The following is a 21,609-nucleotide window of genomic DNA, read 5'->3' on the forward strand; positions in this document are numbered from 1 at the left end:
TTGTCTGTTACTGCCATAAAGCACGTAAATAGTACATTTTCTTCTTTGGGAAGAATAACAGGAGCGACTGTGGTTTGTTTTTGAACTTTTCTGTTTATGTTGATACACTTGACCAGGGAGAAATCTGTCAAACATACAATAATATGTAAGCAATTCAACATGCCACTTGAGGCTGCAGGTTCCTTGATGATAAGGACCATTCTCGGACTGTTTTCGTGTCCTTCAGAGTCTCTAGCTTGTGGACGTGGAGGAGGTGTGCACAGAACGTGGCATTCAAAAGAGAATCAGGGAGGGCTCCCTGGAGGCCTCGGGCAGTCCGCTCCTCGATGATCACAGAGTTGTTTCTACCAAGTGAAAAAGGCAAATTTAGATGCTGAGTCAGAGGAAGGCCCCTTCCTCAAATGCATGCCTCACATGCAAATTCAAGAGAGGAGGTGGTAACTGACCCTCCAAGGAAATCCTTTTCTGAATGTTGGCGTCCTTGGTATGGTAATATCCTATACGCATTAAGCATTTAGACTGACTTCCATTGACTTTTCTGCCTTGGTCCAATATGTGGCTAGCTGTGGATCCTGGGGTCAGCAGGGTGGCAGACCAACATATCTTCTCTCCTTCAACCCTCAAAAGAGCCATCTTTTTGGCTCTTTCCTCTCCTTCCATTCCTCCTCTTCCTCTTTTTCTTTTTCCTTTCGCTCCTCCTCCCGCTCCTTCACCAAATTCAGCATTATCCTTCACTGTTTCTCATTTAAGATGCGTCTTCATAATTGTAGACTGTCATAATCCACTTAGATTTCAGGGTGGTCTTAACAGATCAATAGATCAATGTAAGTCAAAACAACTGTGAGAAATTAGGCATTTAATATGGTTGTGTAACCACCTCTGGGGGCAAAAAGAATAAATTATGCCATAATACTACTAGCTAGCTTTTTTCTTCTTCTCCCCAAATCCCCTTAGTACATAGCTGTATATTCTAGTTGTAGGTCCTTCTAGTTCTTCTACGTGGGATGCCACCTCAGCATGGCTTGATGAGCAGTGTGTAGGTCTGTGCCCAGTATCCAAACTGGCACATCCCAGGCCGCCAAAGTGGAGCACACAAACTCAACCATTCAGCCACTTGGCCAGCCCCTAGCTAGCATTTTTTGAGCACCTACTATGTGCCAGAGAAGCAACGTGCTAAGTATTCTATATATATTATTTTATTCAGACCTCACAACAACCCAATGAAGTAGGCACACTTATTCTCACAACACAAATGGGAAAACCATGGCTTAGAAAGAGAGGTGAAGTCACTTGCTCAATGTTGTGCAGCTGGTAAGTGATGGAGCCAGCTTTGAAACCAAGAATTTCAATTCTTCAGCTTGGACTCTTAATTACTATGCTGTGCTGCATTCATTACCACCTTGAGGGAAAAAAAAGCACCACTCTTGTTTTATTCCCCTGAAGTTTCAATATTTTGTGTTCAAAAGTCTTGTCACATCAATTTTTGAAGTACCATCTTGTGAACTTCTAGGAGTCTGAAAAAATGTCTCAAAGTCCTTTAATTATGAAAAATCCTTGTATGAGGATGCAATTCTGTGAATCTTTTCAACAGTTTTCTTTAACTTATCTATCTTTTTTTATTTAACTGAACATCTATAATTTAATACTCTGGGTTCAACTCCTCCTAAATGCCCCATAAACTGTGATGGTCATTAGGACAGAAACAGGAAGAAAACTCATGATCTTAAAATCATTTTCTTTGCAACATGTAATGAATCAGACTTGAAAAGTGCATAGCACAAAAGCTCGTGATGAATGCTAATTCTGTGGAAGCTGTGCATACCACACTCTTGTTAAAACAAAACTTCCTTTAGATGTTTATTCTGTTTGTGGCGGATTTTCCAAGTTTAGACTAATGTCCTAATTCCTTACTGATGTGTGGGGAGAAGGTTTATTAGCTCATAAATACCATGATGGTCCCATATCTATCATTGGAAGAGCTTCAGCAAGGCATTTAACTCTTTGAGTCTGAGAGCTTTCACTTTTACAATGAATTGTGCCTTAATGAAGGCACCTTTAGGTCCATTCTCTGCTCTTTTTCCTCTACTCTGTGTCCTGGGGTCTTTATGGATGGCATCAATGGGTTCTCTTGCCCTCTGACTAGCATTTGGGTTCAACCAATGGGAAGCGCCAGCAGAGGAAGATAAGAGGAAGGCGTATTTATTTGACCAGCTCCTTTCTTGTTAGCAGTGCATGGCAATAGCCACATTCTTCTGCCAAAGGTCACTGCCTCTCCTACAACCACAGCGCTTCAAGTTCCAGGGGCACTCCCTCCCCTCACCCTCAATCTGCCAGGGCAGTAGTGGCTTCCTGCCCATGTTAACCCTGTCCTCACCTGACTGATATGGAACATACTAGTTTAGGTAAACTGTGAAGTTTCTTCTAATTCTAAAGTAAGTATTATCCCTTTTTGATAAGTCCTAGAAAGACTTTTATCTACTGGGAAAAGAGGTGGTTGTGATGCTTAGTTACTAGAATGTTCTCTGAGAGGAGCCAGCATATGTAAATGAGCAGGTACTGCACTGGGAGATCAGTAGTGCTGCTAACCAGAGATACAACTTTCTTTCTTATTTTTTTCAATTGTGGTAAAATACACATAACATAAAAATTACTATCGCAACCATTTTTAAGCGTACAGTTCAGTGGCATTAGTACATTTACATTGTTGTGCTACCATCACCACCATCCGTCCACAGAACTCTTTTCACCTCACAAAAGTGGAAGTCTGTGGCCACTAAGCAATAACTCCCTGTTTTCCCTCCCCCAGCTCCTGAGAACAACTGCTCTGCTTTCTGTCTCTTTGCATTTGACTGTTCTAGGTACCTCATTTAAGTGGAATCATACAGTATTTGTCTTTTTGAGGTTGGCTTATTTCACTTAGGATAATGTCCTCAAAGTTTATCCATGTTGTAACATGTTTCAGTTTCCTTCCTTTTTAAGGATGAATAATATTCCATTTTATGGATATACCACATTTTATCCATTTATCCATTTATGGACACTTGGCTTTCTTCTGGGATTTGGCTATTGTAAATAATGATGTCATGACCATGATACACAAATATCTCTTCAAGTCCCTACTTTCAACATATACATATGGAGATCTGTACCCAGAAAAAACAAGACCCAAATATAGGCTGCATAGAAGAGATACACTCAGACCTACAGAAACTCACAAACTGAAAGTGAAGGGATGGAAAAAGATACTCCATGCAAATGGCAAAGAAAAGAAAGCAGGGGTAGCAATACTTATATCAGACAATATAGACTTTAAAATGAAAAACTGTAACAAGAGACAAAGACGTGCACTACGTAATGATAAAGGGAGCAATCCAACAAGAGGATATAACGCTTGTAAATATCTATACACCCAAGATAGGAACATCTAAATATATAAAGAAGTTATTAACAGACATAAAAGGAGAAATAGACAGTAACACAATAATAGTAAGGGACTTTAACACTCCACTTACACCAATGGATAGATCATCCAAACAGAAGATCAGTAAGGAAACACTGGCCTTAAAGGACACATTAAATAGACGGACTCAGTAGGTATATACAGAACATTCCATCCCCAAACCATAGAATATACATTCTTTTCAAACGCACATGGAACATTCTCCAAGACAGATCACATATTAGGCCTCAAAACAAGTCTCAATAAATTTAAGACTGAAATAATACCAAGCATCTTTTCTGAACATAGAAGTATGAAAGTAGAAATCAACTACAGGAAGGAAATCAGAAAAGCCACAAATATGTGGAGATTAAACAAAATGTTAGTGAACAATGATTGGGTCAATGAATAAATCGAAGGAGAAATCAGAAAATACCTGGAGGCAAATGAAAATGAAAATGAAAATACAACATGCCCAAATGTATAGGATACAGCAAAAGCAGTTCTAAGAGGAAAGTTGATAGCAATATAGGCCTACCTCAACAAATAATAAAAATCTCAAATAAACAATCTAACAATGTACCTAAAGGAAGTGGAAAAAGAAGAACAAAACCAAAAATCAGTAGAAGGAAGGAAACAATAAAAATCAGAGCAGAAATAAATGAAATGGAGATTTAAAAAAATAGAAAAGATCAATGAAACCAACAGCTCATTCTTCGAAGAGATAAACAAAATTGACAGACTTTTAGCTAAACTCACCAAGAAAAAAATAGAGAAGTCTCAAATAAATAAAATCAGAAGTGAATGTGCAGAAATTACAATGGACATCTCAGAAATGCAAAAGATTACAAAAGAATACTATGAAAAGCTTTATGCCAACCAATTGGATAATCTAGAAGAAATGGATAAATCCTTCGAATCACACAACCTTCCAAAATTGAATCAAGAAGAAACAGAGAATTTGAAAAGACCAATCACCAGTAAGGAGATCTATACAGTAATCAAAAACCTCCCCCAAAATAAAAGTTCAGGAAGTGACATCACAAACGTGGCAGAGTGAACTGTCCCCTTCAAACTACAACTAAATGGACATTCACTGATCAGCAGAGGATACTCACACAGCACCTCAGGATGCCTGAGAGACCTGCGCTGCTGTACATCTGAACATGGATAGTCTACCCCCAGGGAGGAGGTGGAGATAGGTGAGAACTTTCCATCCCCCAGGCAGTCCAGTACCCATGTGCAATGGCTGTCCTGGCTGAAGTGCTCATCGCACTGCTGTGGCCCCTAGGGTGGGCATACACTTTGATGCAACTGTGGAAACAGGTGACAACAGCTCTGAGACCCTGCATGACTGCTCTTTGGTCCAGCTGGAAAGCCCACAGGCCCACCACAGTTGCAGGGAGTGGTTCTGACTCAGACCCAGAGGGGAGACCCGGTCCACCAAGCACAAAGGCAGGTGTGACCCAGGAGCAGATGGCAGTGCAGCTGTGAGGCTGAGTGAAGAAACACCCAGCTGTCTCTAACACCCACAGTACTGCTGTGGTCCTGAAGTGGGGAGTGGGATGCAGCAGGACTGTGCGAACAGGCACTGTGCGAGCAGGCAGCACAACCTTGAGCCCCCACATGATTGCTCTTTGGCCCAAGGGGAAAGCCCACAGTCCCACCACAGCCACAGGGAGTGGCTCTGGCTCCGACCCAGTGGAGAGGCCCTGCCTAGCAAGCAGAAAGACTGGTACAACCTACGAGCAGACACCAGTGTATCTGCAGCTTGGGCGAATGTGCCCCCAGCTGCCACAAATGTCAACAGTACCACAGTGGCCCCAAAGAGGGGAGTGCGACTCGGCAGGGCTGTGGGAGCAAGTGGCAGCAACCCAGACCCCCCATGTGATTGTTCTCCCAATTAGTGGGAGACCCCACAGGGTTGCTGCAATCCCAAGGAGTGGTCCAGGCTCAGACAGGAACAGCTGGTGGGGATCCTGGCAGGCTCATATTACACAGCTCCTGCCTCCTCCGTCTGGTGGTGGCAAGTGGAAGCTGTGACCAAATTCTATCTCTATGCAGAGGCACAAATACACCCCATAAAGCAGTATGAAAAAGTATATTAAATCTCCAGAACAGAAGGAAAATGACAAATATCCAGAAATCAATTCTGAAGACACAGAATTCTATAACCTAAATGATAGAGAATTCAAAATAGCAATCATTAAAAACCTCAAAGAGTTAAAAAAGAACATAGATAAACAATCCAACAAGTTCAGGAGCTACTTCACAAAAGAGGTTGAAACTATAAAGAAAACCAATCAGAAATGTTGGAGATGCAAAACACAGTGGATGAGATAAAGAAAAATCTGGACTCCCTGAAGAGCAGAGCTGATATTAGGGAGGACAAAATTAGAAGTCTGGAGGACAGAAATATAGAAATGCTTCAGAAAGATGAGGATGGAGAATTAAGACTAAAAAGACATGAAGAGGGGGCTGGTCCCATGACTGAATGATTAAATTCGCGCACTCCACTTCGGTGGTCCAGGGTTTCACTGGTTCAGACCCTGGGCACGGACATGGCACCACTTATCAGGCCATGCTGAGGCAGCATCCCACATGCCACAACTAGAAGAACCCATAACTAAAATGTGCAACTATGTACTGGGGGGATTTGGGGAGAAAAAAAAAGAAATGAAGAAATTCTCCAAGAAATATCTGACTCAGTTAGGAAATGCAACATAAGGATTATAGGTATCCCAGAGGGAGAAGAAGGGAATGGAGAAGAAAGTTTGTTCAAAGAAATAGTAGCTGAGAACTTCCCAAACCTGGGGAGGGAACTGGAAATACATACGATAGAAGCCAATAGACCTCCAAACTATATCATTGTAAAAAGACCTTCTCCAAGACATATAGTAGCAAAGCTGATAAAATTCAATGACAAATAAAAAATATTAAGGGGAGCAGGGGAGAAGAAAATAACTTACAAAGAAACCTCTATCAAGCTTTCAGCAGATTTCTCAGCAGAAACTTTACAGGATAGGAGAGAGAGGAATGATATATTCAAAATTCTGAAAGACAGAAACTTTCAGCCAAGAATACTCTATCCAGTGAAAATATCCTTCAGACATGATGGAAAAATAAAAACTTTCCCAGATAAACAAAAGTTAAGGAAGTTCATCACCACAAGAACTCCCCTACAAGAAATCTTCAAAAAGGCCCTCATACCTGAAAAAAAGAAAAAAGAAAGGAGTTACAAAACCCTGAGCAAGGAGATAAATAGACAAAATCAGAAAATTGTAGCTATCAGAACAGGTTAGCAAACAACTATAACATTAAAGACAAAGGGAAGGAAAACACCAAAAATAGATATAACCTTGTTATTTTAGCCACAAACTCAGAACACAAGATGGAATAAGATGTGACAATAACAACTTAGAAGGGGAAGAGGAGGGAGATGGAATCGGTTTAGCCTAAGAAAATAAGAGACTATCAGAAAATAGACTATCTCATCTATGAGATCTTTTTTTTTATTGATGTTATGATAGATTACAACCTTGTGAGATTTCAGTTGTACATTTTTGTTAGTCATGTTGTGGGTACACCACTTCCCCCTTTGTGCCCTCCCCCCACCCCCCCTTTTCCCTGGTAACCACCGATCAGATCTCCTTATCAATATACTAACTTCCACCTATGAGTGGAGTCACACAGAGTTTGTCTTTCTCTGACTGGCTTATTTCGCTTAACATAATACCCTCGAGGTCCATCCACGTTGCTGTGAATGGGCCAATTTTGTCTTTTTTTATGGCTGAGTAGTATTCCATTGTGTATATATACCATATCTTCTTTATCCAATCATCAGTTTCTGGGCATGTAGGTTGGTTCCACATCTTGGCTATTGTAAATAATGCTGCGATGAACATAGGGGTGCAAGGGACTCTTGGGATTTCTGATTTCAGGTTCTTAGGATAGATACCCAGTAATGGGATGGCTGGGTCATAGGGTATTTTTATTTTTAACTTTTTGAGAAATCTCCATACTGTTTTCCATAGTGGCTGTACCAGTTTGCATTCCCACCAACAGTGTATGAGGGTTCCTTTTTCTCCACAACCTCTCCAACATTTGTCACTCTTGGTTTTGGATGTTTTTGCCAATCTAACGGGTGTAAAGTGATATCTTAGTGTAGTTTTGATTTGCATTTCCCTGATGATTAGCGATGATGAACATCTTTTCATGTGTCTATTGGCCATATTCATATCTTCTTTTGAGAAATGTCTGTTCATGTCCTCTGCCCATTTTTTGATCGGGTTGTTTGTTTTTTTGTTGTTAAGCCCTGTGAGTTCTTTGTATATTATGGAGATTAACCCTTTGTCAGATAAGTAGCTTGTAAATATTTTTTCCCAATTAGTGAGCTGTTTTTTTGTTTCAATCCTGTTTTCCCTTGCCTTAAAGAAGCTCTTTAGTCTGATGAAGTCCCATTTGTTTATTCTTTCTATTGTTTCCCTCAACTGAGGAGTTATAGTGTCCAAAAAGATTCTTTTGAAACTGATGTCAAAGAGTGTACTGCCTATATTCTCTTCCAGAAGACTTATTGTTTCAGGCCTAATCTTTAGGTCTTTGATCAATTTTGAGTTTATTTTGCTGTGTGGTGAAAAAGAATGGTCAATTTTCAATCTTTTGCGTGTGACTGTCCAGTTTTCCCAGCACCATTTGTTGAAGAGACTTTCTTTTCTCCATTGTAGGCCCTCTGCTCCTTTGTCGAAGATTAGCTGTCCATAGATGTGTGGTTTTATCTCTGGGCTTTCAATTCTGTTCCATTGAAAAAATATGGAACACTTCATGAATTTGCGTGTCATCCTTGCGCAGGGGCCATGCTAATCTTCTCTGTATCGTTCCAATTTTAGTATATGTGCTGCTGAAGCGAGCACTCTATGAGATCTTTTTATACAAACCTCATGGTAACTTCTAAACAAATAATTGAACAGAGATGCAAATGATAAGTAAGGAGAAAACTAAGAAAACCAGGATAGAAAACTACCTAACCAAATTGGTAGTCCAAACACACAGGATGAGAAACAAAGGAAATGCAGAGGAACCAGAAAATGAGCAATAGAATGGCAGCATTAGACCCTCATATATCAATAATCACTCTAAATGTAAATGGGTTGAATTCTCCAATCAAAAGACACAGAGCAGCAGGATGGATTAAAAAAATAAGACCCAACAATATGCTGCCTCCAGGAAACACATCTCAGCTCCAAAGACAAACACAGGCTCAGAGTGAAGGGATGGAAGACGGCACTCCAAGCTAAGGGTGAACAAAAGAAAGTAGGCATTGCCATACTTATATCAAACAAAGTTGACCTTAAAATAAAACAGGTAAAGAGAGACAAAGAAGGGCATTATATATGATAAAAGGAAAAGTCCACCAAGAAGACAGGACATTTATAAATATCTGTGCACCCAACACAGGAGCACCAAAATACATAAAGCAACTATTAACAAATCTAAAAGGAGATATTAACAACATTACAATAATAGTAGGGGCCCTAACACTGACTTACACCAATGGATAGATCATCCAGACAAAGTCAACAAGGAAATTGTGGAATTAAATGAAAACTAGACCAGATGGACTTAATAGATATATATAGAACACTCCATCCACAAACAGTAGATTACACATTCTGCTGTGTGTAGAGTGTGCATGGAACATTCTCAAGGATAGACCATATTGTGGGAAACAAGGCAAGCCTCAACAAATTTAAGAAGTTTGAAATAATACAAAGCATCTTTTCTGACCGTAATGCTATAAAACTAGAAATCAACTGCAAGAAAAAGCTGGGAAAGGGACAAATATGTGGAGACAAAACAACACGATACTGAATGACCAATGGATCATTGAAGAAATTAAAGGAGAAATTGAAAAAATATCTGGAGACAAAGGAAAATGAAAACACACCATACCAACTCATATGGGATGTGGCAAAAGCAGTCCTAGGAGGGAAATTCATTGCAATACAGGCTCACCTTAACAAACAAGAAAAATCCCAAATACACAATCTCAAACTACACCTAACAGAATTAGAAAAAGAAGAACAAAGCCCAAAGTCAGTAGAAGGAGGGAACTAATAATTAGAGCAGAAATAAATGAAATTGAAACAAAAAACAGTAGGAAGGATCAAGGAAACAAAGAGCTGGTTCTTTGATGAGATAAACAAAGTTGACAAACCCTTAGCCAGGCTCACTAAGAAAAAAGGAGAAAAGCCTCAAATAAATAAAATTAGAAATGAAAGAGGAGAAATTATAATGGATACCACAGAAATATGAAAGACTATAAGAGAATACTATGAAAAAGTATATGTTAACAAATTGAACGATCTAGAAGAAACGGATAAATTCTTAGATTCACACAACCTTCCAAAATGGAATCAAGAAGAAACAGAGGATCTGAATAGACCAATCAGGAGTAAAGAGATTGAAACAGTAATGAAAAACCTCCTAAAAACTAAAAGTCCAGGACCAGACGGCTTCCCTGGGGAATTCTACCAAACACTCAAAGAAGATTTATTACCTGTCCTTCTCAAGCTATTCCAGAAACTTGAGGAAGACAGAATACTTTCTAACACATTCTATAAACCCAATATCATCCCAATACCAAAGCTAAACAAGGAAAACACAAAGAAGGAAAATTACAGGCCAGCATCACTGATGAACATAGATAAAAAGTCCTCAACAAAATATTAGCAAACTGAATACAGCAATATACTAAAAAAAATCATACACCATGATCAAGTGGGATTTATTCCAGGGACACAGGGATGGTCCAACATCTGCAAATCAATGAATGTGATACACCACATTAACAAAACGAGGAACAAAAACCACATGATCATCTCAATAGACACAGAGAAAGCACTTGACAAGATCCAACATCCATTTATGATAAAAACTGAATAAAATGGGTATAGAAGTAAAGTACCTCAACATAATAAAGGTCATATATGACGAACCCATAGCCAACATCATACTCAATCGGGAAAAACCGAAAGCCATCCCTCTGAGAACAGTAACAAGACAAGGTGCTCACTCTCACCACTCTTATTCAACATAGTACTGGAGGTGTTGGCCAGAGAAATTAGGCAAGAAAAAGAAATAAAAGGAATCCAAATAATAGGAATCCAAATGAAGAAGTGAAAGTCTGCTGTTTGCAGACAACATGATTTTATATATAGAAAACTCTAAAAAATCCACTGGAAAACTGAAGAAATAATCAACCATTACAGCAAAGTTGCAGGGTACAAAATCAACTTAGAAAATTCAGTTGCATTTCTATACTCTAATAATGAGCTAACAGAAAGAGAACTCAAGAACACGATCGCATTTATAATAGCAACAAAAAGAATAAAATATCTAGGAATAAAGTTAACAAAGTAAGTGAAACAACTATGCAATGAAAACTATAAGACATTACTGAAAGAAATTGATGATGACATAAAGAAATGTAAAGATATTCCATGAACGTGGACAGGAAGAATAAACATAGTTAAAACGTCCATACTACATAAATCAATCTACAGACTCAATGCAATCCCAATCAGAATCTCAATGATATTCTTCATGGAAATAGAACAAAGAATCCTAAAATTCAAGTTGGGCAACAAAAGATCACAAAGAGCTAAAGCAATCCTGAGAAAAAAGAACAAAGCTGGAGGCATCACATTCCCTGACTTCAAAACACACTACAAAGCTATAGTGCTCAAAACAGCATGGTACTGGTACAAAAACAGGCAGACAGATCAATGGAACAGAATTGAAAGCCCAGAAATAAAACCACACATCTATAGACAGCTAATCTTTGACAAAGGAACTAAGAACATACAATGGAAACAGGAAAGTCTCTTCAATAAATGGTGTTGGGAAAACTGAACAGCCACATGCAAAAGAACCTTATGCTGTATGCAAAAATAAGCTCAAAATGGATCAAAGACTTGAAGGTAAGACCTGAAACCATAAAACTCCTAGAAGAAAATATAGGTAGTACACTCTTTGACGTTGGTCTTAAAAGGGTCTTTTCAAATACCATGTTTACTTGGACAAGGGATACAAAAGAAAAAATAAACAACTGGGATTTCATCAGACTAAAGAGCTTCTACAAGGCCTAGGAAACCAGGATCAAAATGAAAAGACAATCCACCAACTGGGAGAAAAATTTGCAACTCATATTTCCAACAAGGGGTTAATCTCCATAATATATAAAGAACTTACACAACTCAGCAACAACAAAAACACACACAAAAACAATCAAAAATGGGCAGAAATCATGAACAGACATTTCTCCAAAGATGATATATAGATGGCTAATAGGCACATGAAAAGATGTTCAACATCACTAATCATCAGGGAAACGCAAATCAAAATTACACTGAGCTATCAACTTATACCCATCAGGATGTATTATTATTATTTTTGAAAATTTATTATTATTATTAGTAGTAGTAGTATAATAACCAAGACAAAAAATAACAAATGTTGGAGAGGATGTGGAGAAAAGGGAACCCTCATACACTGCTGGTGGAAATGCAAACTGGTGCAGCCACTTTGGAAAACAGTATGGAGATTTCTCAAAAAATTAAAAATAGAAATACCATATAACCCAGCTATACCACTACTGGGTATTTATCTAAAGCACATGAAATCAACTATTCAAAGAGATTTATGCAGCCCTATGTTCATTGCAGCATTTCACAATAGCCAAGATCTGGAAGCAACCCAAGTGCCCATCAACTAATGATTGGATAAAGAAGATGTGGTATATATATATACACACACACACACACACACACACACACACACACACTGGAATACTACTCAGTCACAAAAAAGACAAAATCATCCCATTTGCAACAACATGGATGGACCTTGAGGGTATTATGTTAAGAAAAATAAGCCAGGCAGTGAAAGACAAATGCCATATGATTTCACTCATATGTGGAAGATAAACAAACATATGGACAAAAAGAACTGTTTAGTGGTTACCGGGGGAAAGGGGGTAGGGGGTGGGCACTAAGGGTGAAGGGGAGCACCTATAAGATGACTGACAAACAGTAATGTACAACTGAAATTCATAATGTTGTAAACTATCATAAATGCAATTTAAAAGATAATAATAAATAAATAAAAGTTCAGGACCAGATGGCTTCCCGGGTGAATTCTACCAAACATTCAAAGAAGACTTAACGCCTATCCTTGTCAAACTCTTCCAAAAGATTGAAGAGGAGGGGAGGCTTCCTAACTCCTTCTACGAAGCAAACATTATCCTGATTCCAAAACCAGACAAGGACAACACAAAAAAAGAAAATTACAGGCCAATATCACTGATGAATATTGATGCAAAAATACTCAACAAAATAGTAGCAAATCAAATACAACAATAAATTGAAAAGATCATACACCATGATCAAGTGGGATTTACTCCAGAGATGCAGAGATGATTCAATATCTGCAAATCAATCAACGTGATACACCACGTTAACAAAATGAAGAGTAAAAATCACAAGATCATCTCAATAGGTGCGAAGAAAGCATTTGACAAAATGTGTATAGAAGGAAAGTACCTCAACATAATAAAGGCCATATACGACAAACCCACAGCTAAGATCATTCTCAATGGAGAAAAACTGAAAGCCATCCTTCTAAGGACAGGAACCAGACAAGGATGCCCACTGTCACCACTCTTATTTAACATAGTATTGGAAGTCCTAGCCAGAGCAATCAGGCAAGAAAAAGAAATAAAAAGGATCAAAATTGGAAAGGAAGAAGTGAAACTGTCGCTATTTGCAGATGACATGATTTTATGTATAGAAAACTCTAAAGAATCCACCAGAGCCCGGTACATGTGTGCATGGGGATTGGGGGTGCACGGAACAGAAGCGCTGGGGAGGTGGAGGACGAGCCCCGTCAGGTTACCACCAAAGAACATGATTTTGGTCTAGGGGCTCCAGTTTCTAAAGCTGAAAAATACCAGAACACTCTCCAGCTAGAACAAGAAGTGAGAAATCAAGATAGATTCATCTCTACACTGAAAGTACAGGAAGATCTCAACTACAGTGAGAAAGGACAATCAAGAGACAGCAACACTGAGATGAATCAGATAGTACAGTTATCTGACAAAGATTTTAAATCAGGGGCCGGCCCGGTGGCGCAGCAGTTAAGTTCACACTTTCCGCTTCTCGGCGGCCTGGGGTTCCCTGGTTTGGATCCTGGGTGCGGACATGGCACTGCTTGGCACGCCATGCTGTGGTAGGCGTCCCACATATAAAGTAGAGGAAGATGGGCACGATGTTAGCTCAGGGCCAGGCTTCCTCAGCAAAAAGAGGAGGACTGGCAGTAGTTAGCTCAAGGCTAATCTTCCTCAAAAAAGAAAAAAAAAAAGATTTTAAATCAGCCATCATATAAACATTTCAATAAGCAATTTTGAGCATGCTTGAAACAAAAAAATAGAAAGTTTCAGCAAAGAAATAAAAGGTATAAAGAACGACCAGACGTAAATTTTAGAAGCAACCAAGATATTCTTCAATAGGTGAATGGATAAGCAAACTGTGGTACATCCATACAATGGAATATTATTCTTTGATAAAAAGAAATGCACTAGCAAGCCACAAAAAGACATGAAAGAACCTTGAAAGCATTTTGCGAGGTGAAAAGAGCCAATCTGAAAAGGTTATATACTTTATGATTCCAAGTATATGACCTCCCGGAAAAGACAAACCATAGAGACATTAGAAAGTTCACAGGTTGCAAGGGATTTGGAGGGAGGGAAGGGTGAATGGAGCACAGGGAATTTTTAGGGCAGTGAAAGATTCTGTATGATACGGTAATTACGGATACACGTCATTATACATTTGTCAAAACTCTAGAATCTACGATCCAAAGAGTGGACTCTAATGTAAACTATGGACTTCAGTTACTACTAACATATCAATATTGGTTCATTAGTTGTAACAAATGTACCACATTAACATAAGATGTAAATAAGAGGGGAAACTGTATGGGGGAGGTGGGAGGGGTATGTGTACTTCCTGTACTTCCTGATTGATTTTTCTGTACACCTAAAACTGCTCTAAAAAAATAAAATCTATTAAAAAAAAAGAATCCACCAAAAAACTTCTAGAAATAATAAATGAATACAGTAAAATTGCAGGATACAAAATCAACATACAAAAATCAGTTGTGTTTCTACACACTAACAATGAAGCAGCAGAAAGAGAAATTAAGAATACAATCCCATTTACAATTGCAACAAAAAAAATAAAGTACCTAGGAATAAACTTAACAAAAGAGGTGAAAAATCTGTACACAGAAAACTATAAAACCTTGTTGAAATAACTTGAAGAAGACACAAAGAAATGGAAAGATATTCCATGCTCTTGGATTGGGAGAATTAACATAGTTAAAATGTCCATACTTCCTAAAACAATCTATAGATTCAATGCAATCCCTATCAAAGTTCCAACAATAATTTTCACAGAAATAAAACAAAGAATCCAAAATTTATATGGAACAACAAAAGATCCCAAATAGCCAAAGGAATCCTGAGAAAAGAGAACAAAGCTGGAGGTATCACACTCCCTCATTTCAAAATATACTACAAAGCCATGGCAACCACAACAGCATGGTACTGGCACAAAAACAGACACACAGATCAATGGAACAGAATCGAGAGCCCAGAGATAACCCACACATCTATCTATGGACCACTAATTTTCGACAAGGGAGCCAAGAACATACAATGGAAAAAGGAAAATCTCTTCAATAAATGGTGCTGGGAAAACTGGACAGCCACAAGCAAAAGAATGATAGTAGACTATTATCTTACACCATGCACAAAAATTAACTCAAAAAGGATTAAAGACTTGAATGTAAGACCTGAAACCATGAGACTTCTAGAAGAAAACATAGGCAGTAGGCTCTTTGACATTGGTCTTAGCAGCATATTTTCAAGTACCATGTCTGACTGGGCAAGGGAAATAAGAGAAAAAATAAACAAATGGGACTACATCAAACTAAAAAGCTTCTGCACAGCAAAGGAAACCATCAATAAAACGAAAAGACACACCTGGTGGGACTGCAAACTGGTGCAGCCACTATGGAAAACAGTATGGAGGTTCCTCAAAAAATTAAGAATAGAACTATGGTACAATCCAGCTATTTCACTGCTGGGTATTTATCCAAAGAACATGAAAACACGAATGCATAAAGATACACGCACCTCTACGTTCATTACAGACTTATCCACAATAGCCAAGACTTGGAAGCAACCTAGGTGCCCATCAAGGGACGAATGGATAAAGAAGATGTGGTATTTATACACAATGGAATAGTACTCAGCCATAAGAAATGATGAAACCCAGTCATTTGTGACAACATGGATGGACCTTGAGGGTATTATGCTGAGTGAAATAAGTTAGAGGGAGGAAATCAAATACCATATGATCTCACTCATAAAGATAAAAACGACAACAAACAATCACATAGAGACAGAGATTAGAGTGGTGGCTATCAGAAGGGACATGGGGAGGGAGGAGGATGAAAGGGGTGATTAGGCACACACGTGTGGTGATGGATGGTGATTGGCCTTTGGGTGGTGAACATGATGCAGTCTACACAGGAATTGAAATATAATGATGTACACCTGAAATTTATATAATGCTATAAACCAATGTTACTTTAATAAAATAAATAAATAAATAAAAAAGAACTCAGGCCCTGAGGTCAGGCATACCTGCATTCAAATCCCAGGTGTGCCACCTGTTAGCAGTGTGACGGTGAGCAGGTTGCTTAAGCCCTCAGAGGGTCAGTTTCTTGATCAGGAAAGTGAGCATAATGGCACTTTCCTCATAACACTGTTTAAGGATAAAACGGGAAAAATGTATATGAATCTCTTAACACAGTGCCTGGCAGACGTTAAACTCCAATAAACATTAGCTATTATAATCTTATATTCATTCATTCAGCAAGCTTTTATTGAGAGCCTATTATGTCCCTGCCTCTGTGCTGGGTGAGAGGATGAAAAGATGAGACCATTGTCCTGGTTTTCAAGAAGCAGCAACGCATCTAATTATAATGCAGAACACTACGTGCAGTGGAGATATATGGAGAGGATATTACAAATGAGAGAAGGGGCACCAACCAAGACTGGGGGTGGGGAGTTGGACAAGGTCCCAAAGCCACACCTTAAAGGCTGAGTTGAGGGGGCAAAGGGCATCTAGACAGAGGACCACATGAGCAAAAGCATGGAGACAAGAAGCAGCATAGAGGGCAAGGGGGCACGCACTGCAGGGTAGGGGGTATTAGTACATGAAGTGCCAGGATGGGAGCTGAGGAGAGCTGGTCAGGGACCAGGTCATAGAGCACCTTGTAGACCAGGCTGAGGAGCCTGGAGGTAGCTTGTGGGCAATGGTGAATACTGGAAGATTTCTTGCAGTGGAATGCCCTGTCCAGATCTGAGTTCTGGATAGTTCATTCTCATGCATGTACAGAAAATGGATGTAACTGGGGAAAGAATGGAAGAAAGGAGAACAGATAAGAGGCAATTGCAGTAAACCGGGTAAGAAAGAGGCAGTATGAGTCTGAATTAGGATATTGGACATGAGGATGAAGATGAGGCAGATTTTAAAAATACATTGAGGAGACCAAATTGGCAGGGCAGAATGAGTTATCAGATGTGGAAGTGGTAAGGGACGGAGAGGAGTCCAGGATGACCGGAAGCTCTAGACTTGGGAGCCTGGGCAGATGGCAGCCACGGAAACAAGGAGAGCCTGCAGTGGATACCACGGTGTACAGTCTTCAAAACGGAACTATTGTTTCCCCGCCTCAAGAGAAATGGCTCACACCTGGGTCCTCTCTGGCCCACGGGGGCTACTTTGCTCAAGGGTCTGCCCCTTGCCAGGGGCCACCCACATTCATTGATACAGGTTGATACAGGAACACAAAAGCCCCTTTTCTCAACTCAGGAAAACTCTGAAGGGCCATTCCAGCCCCAGAGCTCCCTGAAGAGCAGTTGAGGCCTCTGTGGGCCTGCGTCTCACTTCCATGCCTCGCTGTGCCTAACCCGGCTTCCCCCGCTGGCTTCCGGGTGCTGTTCCCTGGAGCACACCCCAGCAAGTCTCCTGCACACGGATACCGGTCTCAGAGGCTGTTCCTCAGAGGACCAAACCTGAGACAGAGGGGAAGAAATCCAGTTTTGGAGGAGTTAAGTTTGATGTGTCTGTAAGACACATAGGTAGAGATATCTAGCAGACTGTCGGATAGCTCAGCCTACAGCTCCAGGAAGCTGAGGCCTAGAAATACAAGTCTGGGAGTTATATCAGCACACCAGTGGTACTGGTCTACAATCCCTTGCTTGTACTTTTCAAATCCAAAGAGTCTAAAAACTAAAAGTCTTTTAAAATTCATTTGGTAGCAAAACCCAACTTGATCTGAGCCCCCTGTTTTTGGTGAGGAAGATATGCCCTGAGATAACATCCATTGGCAATCTTCCTCTTTTTTTCTTTTTCTTTTTCTTTTTTTTTTTTTTTGCCTTGAGGAAAATTGGTCCTGAGCTAACTTCTGTGCCAGTCTTCCTCTATCTCTTGTCTGTGGGGTACCTCCACAGCATGGCTGATGAGCGGAGTAGGTCCATGCCTGGGATCCAAACCGGCCCAACCCGGGCTGCCAAAGCAGAGCCCACAGAACTTTAACTCAGCCACGTGGCCAGCCTCCAACCTGAGCCCTTTTTTGACCCTAAAACCTGACCTGAACAAACATGAGAACTATTGTAGCCCCTTTAAAAATCCTAACTAGTGTGACTATTTCTGTATTTTGCTACAGAAATATTCATGTGTTTGATTACGAGATGCCGTCCCAGACTCTACTGGGACCGGTATATAATTTTCAGTATATGCTCCTTATTACCTTTCCAAAATCTGAAAAATTCTGGATTCTGGAGCCATCTGGCCCTGAGGGTTTCAGATAAGAGATTGCAGACTTACAATCGGGAGCATGAAAGAGGGTAATACCACCTAGAGAGAAATTGTGGAAAGAAAGCAAACAATAGACGGGGAACAGCAGAATTTTAAATGAACCAAAGGAAGCATGACCGACAAAGGAGAGAGACCGGTTCACAGAAGGCGGGTGGCGCAGAGGCCACGAGAACAGAGAGGTTTAAGAAAGAGGAGGAGAGCCATCCGTGCCCCTGAGCGTAGCAGGGGTCTAAGAGCGAGGACTAATTCTCCTCCAGAGCTGGCAATTGGTGGTTGGTTGATGAGCACAGCGAGCACAGGCCCAGAAGAGTGATGGGGCAGGGCAGAAGCTCAAATGCAGTGGATTGTGGAATGAACGGGAGGGGAGGAGAGAGATGAGATGGCTGCTAGATGGGTAAGGGCACAATATTTTAGCCTGGAGAAAAGCCTCAGGCGTGTGTATAGGGAGGTGGGAAGAGCGAAGAGGGAATCCGAGGTTGGAGACAAAAGAGAAAGGGAGAGAGAAGAACTAACGGGGTAAGATTAGGAGGAGGCAGGAAGAACTCAAGTGCAGTTGGGGCCGAGTTTCCCGTAGAGAAAGGGAGTGTGAGGGTAGGTCTAGAATGAAGGAGGGACTCTTCACCTGCTGAGATTGGAAGAAAAGGAATGAGAAAGGGATTAGCTGTAGAAAAAGGTAGGTACAAAAGGACAAAGTAGAGGTTGGTCATCTTTGATGACTTCTATTTCTCATTAAAACAGATTAGATCATCTGCTGGGGGTAAAGAGGGTGCAAGTTGGGGAGAGAGATGAAGGTTTGGTGTAAAGAGAGGAAGGTAAGCAAGGAAAATCAGAAAGATGAGGTATTGGTGGTCTAGTCAGAGAACACGTACTGGCATTAATTGACACGGCGGTAGGATTTCTTCCCCCAGCCCTCAGCTTTATGCACAGAGGTGCTAAGTAAGCAAGATACTTATGTAACCATTAAAAGTTGTCACAAAGAATATTTAATGGCAAGGAAAAATACTTACTATGCGCTGTAGGAGATACTGTTGGTAGCTTCCTGGAAACTCTTAGAATTCTCTCTGGGCAGACCTCTGCTCCTCAAAGGCTGTCGCTGTCATCATAGGAAAGTCTGCCTGAGGCTTTCCTCTGGCCAGGGAGCATGCTAGGAGTCAGGCTGAGGAACGCCCGTCAGGTCCTAGGGTAATTATTGGTCACTCTCCAAACTTCCCAGCCCCGACCAATTGCTGACAGGAAGCTTACTGACACTTTAGCTTCCTCAGCCGCCTCTGGGGACAATTTTGAGATGTTTTCGATACTGTTTCTAAGAGTTCACCAGCAGAATTCAGCTCCAGTTGCAACACAGTGCTAATTGGGTTGATTACAGAGAATTTTTTAGAAGGCTCCAAATTCTTTGGCATTCCTACCATTAAGTGGTAGGATCTATGTGCCCTTCCCTCGTAGGCTTGTGACAGTTTTGACTAAAAGAGTATGGCAGAATTGACACTATATGATTTCTAAGGCTAGACCATAAAAGGCCATCAGCTTCGGTCTGGTTCTCTTGGGGAAACCCATTACCAGGTAAGAAGTCTGACTGCCCTGAGGCTGCTTTGCTGCTAAGCCCAGATGCAGGTGTTCTGGTCGACAGCCCAACTAAGCTCTGGGCTGGCCCAAGAGTGGGCGGTCTGGAACACCCAGCCCAGCAGAGCCTTCAACACCCGCAGCCCTGGTAGATATCTCTCCACTGAGCCCGTCCCGAATTCCTGATGCACAAAATCATATGCAAAATAAAATGGCGGTTGTTTTATACCACTGAGGAGTAACTTGTTACACAGCATTAGGGACCGGAACATTCCTCTTCCCTGTGTCTCTTCCCCACCTTCCTACTGGTGTTTTCTGGGGTCACCTTCAAAACAATGTGCTCTTGAATCTTTATTTCAGAATTTGTTCCTGGAGAACTCAAATCAAGAAAACTATGTTTGTAACCATGTTACAAAATAATAATTATAATATAACCCCAACCATGAAAAAAACAGTAAGGAAAAGAAGAAATATTTAAAAAAGCTAACCGGGTTAATTTCTAAGTAGGACGATTGAGTTTGATCTTTTGAAAATATTCTTTTTGTATATTTTCCAAAAGTTATAAAGTACGTATTTCTCTTATCAGGAAAACAACTGTTTTATAAAACATGGGAAAATGAGTATATATTATGAAAAGATTTTTCTACGAAAATTAAAATTTAACAATTCTCATAGTCAAAGTAAAATTCGTGTTCTGAAATTTTTATTTCTGGCAGAACTCCTCTTTCCAGCTTAATTCCCTACACATGTGCCTTGGATAGGAGTCTAGTATCACGTGACCCATGCTTGCCAGTCACAGGCAGTTGGACCACGAGGCGCCATATCTGGCTCCCAAGACCCAATCCATAATCCAGTCCAAATCCAGGCTTCTTCTCGCTAGAATTTAACTATGAAATGCAGTGCCTGTAGTGTCATGTCCCTGAAAATTAGACATTTGGGGTCCAGCAGAGTCAGGCCCAGAGTTGGCCCATGGCGGTGCTAATGCCACGTACAAGCTGAAGTTGTATGGAGGAGCGGAAACCACGAGAAGGCGAGGGCGCTCATCTGCCACGTGGAGAAAGGTGGTGAGAAGCTCTCTGCGTCTCTCTGTGCGGCGCAGGTACAGAGACTGGCGGCCAGCTCCCGGGATGCGCCTGGACTTCTGTGCCGCAGTCCCTGGGATGCCCTCACTCCTCTTCAGAAGCCCGTGTTATTTGACCTTGTTTGAGTGGCTGCTGTTCTGTGTGACCGGGAGACTCTGATCCGAACAAGTCCACTTGCCAAGACCAAAAAGCTAAAATAATACTAATGCTGATATTGATACCGTCTTCCCTCTGTTGGGAGGCCCAAGAGCAAGACCGCTTCCCTGTTCGCAGACGGCTCCCTAGGCCGCGTCCTCACAGGGCGCGAGCGGCGTGCGCTCAGGGGCTCTCACGGGCGCTGCTGCCCCCCACCCCGAGGGCGCCCGTGACCTCGCCCTCCCACGGCCGCACCTCCTGAGCCGTCCGCGGGGCCAGGATTTCCACCTCTGCACGTCCGAGGGACGCGGCATGGCTGGGGCGCCGAGCGCTCGCAGGACCCCCCACCCCCGGGCACGTGGGCCGCGTCCGCGGGGGGGCCGAGGCC

The 21,609-nt window shown here is 41.0% G+C and overlaps 1 long non-coding RNA gene and 1 other non-coding gene across 3 annotated transcripts in view; both read right to left on the reverse strand.

Annotated features, from left to right (window-relative positions):
• The window catches only part of LOC139044832 (uncharacterized), a 36,121-nt gene extending 16,519 nt beyond the window's left edge, over positions 1-19,602 (reverse strand). The window contains exons 1-2 of one of the 2 annotated variants that reach the window (XR_011502122.1): positions 19,452-19,602; positions 16,206-16,326 (exon numbers count right to left, since the gene is read on the reverse strand). This is a non-coding gene — a long non-coding RNA (uncharacterized lncRNA). The remainder of the gene's footprint in view (positions 1-16,205; positions 16,327-19,451) is intronic. The other variant, XR_011502121.1, reaches the window with a different exon arrangement.
• LOC123284856 (U6 spliceosomal RNA) lies at positions 8,243-8,349 on the reverse strand. The gene has a single exon (XR_006526301.2). It is a non-coding gene; the product is annotated as a U6 spliceosomal RNA (small nuclear RNA).
• Positions 19,603-21,609: the final 2,007 nt, after the last annotated feature.

The sequence above is a fragment of the Equus asinus genome, chromosome 3 (assembly GCF_041296235.1).
Source record: "Equus asinus isolate D_3611 breed Donkey chromosome 3, EquAss-T2T_v2, whole genome shotgun sequence".
NCBI lineage: Eukaryota > Metazoa > Chordata > Mammalia > Perissodactyla > Equidae > Equus > Equus asinus.